General features: G+C 38.4%; 1 non-coding gene and 1 pseudogene across 1 annotated transcript; one reads left to right on the top strand and one right to left on the bottom strand.

Annotated features, from left to right (window-relative positions):
- Positions 1-1,846: 1,846 nt before the first annotated feature.
- LOC123644147 lies at positions 1,847-2,642 on the bottom strand (annotated as a pseudogene).
- Positions 2,643-3,792: 1,150 nt separating this feature from the next.
- LOC123644243 lies at positions 3,793-3,929 on the top strand. The gene has a single exon (XR_006737062.1). It is a non-coding gene; the product is annotated as a small nucleolar RNA SNORA16B/SNORA16A family (small nucleolar RNA).
- Positions 3,930-4,448: the final 519 nt, after the last annotated feature.

Genomic DNA, 4,448 nt, shown 5'->3' with positions numbered 1-4,448 from the left:
TGGCACCTCTCTCAAGAATCAATTGACCACATATGTGAGGGTTTATTTCTGGATCTTCTGTTCTATTCCTTTGGTCTGTTTGTCTGTCCTTATGTCAGTACCACATGTTTGCTTATTGCAACTTTGCAGTAAGTTTTTTTTTTTTTTTTGAGACAGAGTCTCGCTCTGTTGCTCGACTAGAGTGAGTGCCGTGGCGTCAGCCTAGCTCACAGAAACCTCAAACTCCTGGGCTTAAGCGATCCTACTGGCTCAGCCTCCCGAGTAGCTGGGACTACAGGCATGCACCACCATGCCCGGCTAATTTTTTCTATATATATTTTTTTAGTTGGCCAGATAATTTCTTTCTATTTTTTAGTAGAGATGGGGTCTTGCTCTTGCTCAGGCTGGTCTCAAACTCCTGACCTCGAGCGATCCACCCACCTTGGCCTCCCAGAGTGCTGGGATTACAGGCGTGAGCCACCGCGCCCGGCCCTTTGAAGTAAGTTTTGAAATCAAGAAGTGTGGGTCCTTCAACTTGTTGTTTTTTCAAGATGATTTTGGCTATTCAAGTCCCTTGAGATTCTATATGAATTTTAAGATGAGTTTTTCTATTTGTATAAAAAATGCCACTGACATTTTTATAGGAATGCATTGAATCTGTAGATTCTTTGGATAGTTTTGTCATCTTAAAAATATTGTCTTTCAATCCATGCACATGGGATACCTTTCCATTTTTTTAGTTTTTCTTTCATTTCTTTCAGCAATATTTTATAGTTTTTATTGTATAAATCTTTTGACTCCTTGTTAAACTTATTCCTAAGTATTTTATTCTTTTTGATGCTACTATAATGAAATTTTAAAATTTTTCCTTTTCAGATTATTAATTGTAAAAACACAGAAATATACTGATTTTGTACGTTGATTTATATTCTGCAGTTTTGCTGAATTTATCACCTCTAACAATTTTATTATGGATTCTTTTAGGTTTTCTCCATATAAGATCATCTCATCTGCAAACAGAGATCATTTTATTTTTCCTTTTGAATTTGGATACCTTTTATTTCTTCTTCTTGCCTATTTGCTCTCACCAGGACTTCCAGTACTGTAGTGAATAGAATTGGAGAAGGCAGGCATCCTTGTCTTGTCCCTGATCTCCCACCATTGAGTATGAGGTCAGTTGTGAGTGTTTCATAGGTGGCCGTTATCGTGTTAAGAATATTTTTCTTTGTATTCCTAATTTAGTGAGTGTTTTATCATGACAAGGTGTTGAAGAATGGTTTTTCTGCATCAGTTGAGAGGATGTGTATTTTCTCCTTCATTCTGTTAATGTAGCATATTATATTGATTCATTTTCATATGTTGAACCATCCTTGCATTCAAGAAATAAATCCCATTTTGTCATGATATATAATCCTTTTAATATGCTGTTGAATTTGATTTTTTTTTAGTTTGTAAGACAATTTTTATTTTTACTTTTTAAAAATGGACATTAACATTCAATATATATTTACATCTTAAAATGTCACCCAACTTAGTGAAAACAAGGCACTCAATGGCACACTAGAACAGAAGCTGTCTATTAACTACTAATTATTTTATGAAGTCATACCAATGTAAAAATAAACACTATAGAGAATAAATAGGCTTAACTTCAGCTAATAAGTGACAAACATAATTATAAATAAATACCAGATCTCTAACAGGAATCTGCAAAAAGTTTTACTACCTAAGGATTTTCACTCAAAGTAGATAAAATGCATAGTAATCCCAACCTTGCAGGATAGCAAGTTAACAGATACATTTTCTCTTGCTGGAAGACTATCTCAGTAACATTTCTGGATGAAACATAAAGTTACTATTGCACATTTTAAAAGAATTGGCCCAGCTGAGTTTCCTCTAATTTTAATTCCTCCTTGTCATTTAAAGTATTAGCAGGAACATCACTACATGGACTGTCCAGAATGTCTTTGTTTGGTCCATTTGACGACTCCTTTTGATCCTCACCAGTATGAACCTCTTCAACTATCTGTGCCCTGGGTGTGTCCATTAACACGTCATTTCCTAGGGACTGAGTATTATTACTCAGTAGCTTTGCCTGCCTTCTTTCCAAGGCCAGTTGTTTATTTCTCTCAATTCTTTGTTGTTGCTCTTCTGTTAGGCTTCTACTTGATTTGGAAGCAAACTTCTCACTTTCAGATGAGTTTGTCAAAAAGGGATCTAATTCAGTAGCTCTTACTTCATGGCCATCATTTTCCCTCCCTCATCATCACCACTAACAAAATCTTCAGGTAAAATAGCGAGACCAAGTCTAATTTGTTTTAAACAGGTCTGAACTTCCTTTTTATTTCCCAGGTCAATAAAGTCCTCAAATTGCAGTGTAGGGAGCAGCCTATGTGCCCAGTGCTCCATGTGTCTGATTAGCGTCTTCGAGTCTTCAGCTGCATGACCTTTACCTTTGACGTTTGCCTTGTCAAACAAATTCCTCCAGGCTGGAAGCCCCTCTCTGCAATTAGTTTCTGTGCATCCAGCCTGGGTGCGTCCCTTCTGACTGTTCTCTGGAGGTGCAGCGGCAGCTGCTCCACAGGCTGCAGCAGGCCCAGCTTCTTCACCTCTTTCCTCTTGGAGAGGTTGGAGTTGGGAAAGGAGGATGGTTTCTTGTGCATAGTCTGCTGGGTCAATCATGCCGTTCTCCTGTGGTTCCAGCATCTTTTCCTCTGTCTTTTTTTTTTTTTCTTTGAGACAGAGTCTCGCTTTGTCGCGCGGGATAGAGTGAGTGCCGTGGCATCAGCCTAGCTCACAGCAACCTCAAACTCCTGGGCTTAAGCAATCCTACTGCCTCAGCCTCCCGAGTAGCTGGGACTACAGGCATGCTCCATCATGCCCAGCTAATTTTTTCTACATAGATTTTTAGCTGTCCAAATCATTTCTTTCTATTTTTGGTAGAGACGGGGTCTCACTCTTGCTCAGGCTGGTCTCAAACTCCTGACCTTGAGCGATCCACCCGCCTTGGCCTCCCAGAGTGCTAGGATTACAGGCGTGAGCCACTGCGCCCGGCCTCATCTTTTCCTCTGGTTTCCTCCCTTCCTGGACATTCCTCCTGAATCTTCTTTGCAGATTCATCTTCTTCTCACACACGCTGCAGCCGCCCCCACGCCGTGAGGGCCCTGTTGAATTTGATTTGGTAGTATTTTGTTGAAGAGTTTTGCATCTATATTCGTAAGGGACGTTAGCCTTAGTTTTCTTTTCTTGTAGTTTCTTTGTCTGGTTTATTATCAGGGTAATACTGGCCTTATAGAATGAGTTAGGAAGTATTCTCTCCTCTTCAATTTTTTGGAAGAGTTTGAGAAGAATTGGTGTTAATTATTCTTTAAATGGTAGAAGCCATCTGGCCCTGGGCTTTTCTTTATTGGAATGCTTTTGATTACTTATTCAATCTCCTTACCAATTATAAGTCTATTCAGATTTTCTATTTCTTTTTGAGTCAGTTTTGGTAGATGTGTGTTTCTAGAAATTTTCCATTTCTTCTAGTTTAATGTGTTGGTATACAACAGTTCCTAGTATTCTCTGATAACCATCTTTATTCTGTAAAATAGGTAGTAAAGTCCTCACTTCGCCAACTGAATTTTACAAACGTACAAAAGTAATTCAGGGGAGGAAAGATAGTCTTTTCACAAATAGTGCTGGAAAAATCAGACCATCTGTAGGCAATGAAAATGAACTTTAACCTAAACCTCACATATTATGTCAAAAAACCAACTGAAATGGATCATAGATTTCAATGTAAAACTGTGAACTTTTAGAAGAAAACATAACAGTGGTCCGTATTGAAGCTGCAGCTGCTTCCCCACAGCTGCTGTGGTCAAAAGGGGCCCAGAGGAACAGTTTTCCTTGACAGTCGGCATTCTGTTTGCGGTGACGGATCTGCTGCCACATCTTGGGAAAATACAGTTCAACTGAAAAAGAAAAAAATTGAAGAAAGTATAAAAGAAAATCTTTGGGAACAAGGGTTTGGTGAGGAGTTCTTAGACATGACACAAAGGCATGACTCATAAAAGGAAACATTGATAAATTTAACATCGTGAAAATTTAAAATGTTTGCCTCATGAAAACCTTTGATAAGGAATGAAAAGATAAGCTACAGACTAGGAGAAAATGCTCACAAACCACATATTTAACAAAGAACTCACATTTACAATATATAAAGAACTCTTAAATCTCAACATTAAAACAACAAAAAATCCAGTTAGAAAATAGGCAAAAGACGTGAAGCGATATTTCACCGAGGATAGATGGCAAAGAAGTGCATGAAAAAATGTTCAGCCTCACCAGCCTTTTGGGAAATGCAAATTGGGACCATAAGGAGATATGTCTATCAGACATATCAGAATGTCTAAAATATGAAGTAGTTACAATACCAAATGCTGGTGAGGATTCAGAGACACTGGGTCTCTCATGCAATTACTGGTGGG

The sequence above is a fragment of the Lemur catta genome, chromosome 8 (genome assembly GCF_020740605.2).
Source record: "Lemur catta isolate mLemCat1 chromosome 8, mLemCat1.pri, whole genome shotgun sequence".
Lineage (NCBI taxonomy): Eukaryota > Metazoa > Chordata > Mammalia > Primates > Lemuridae > Lemur > Lemur catta.
Note: the sequence above shows the minus strand (reverse complement) of the source record. Positions and strands in the feature narration are given on the sequence as shown.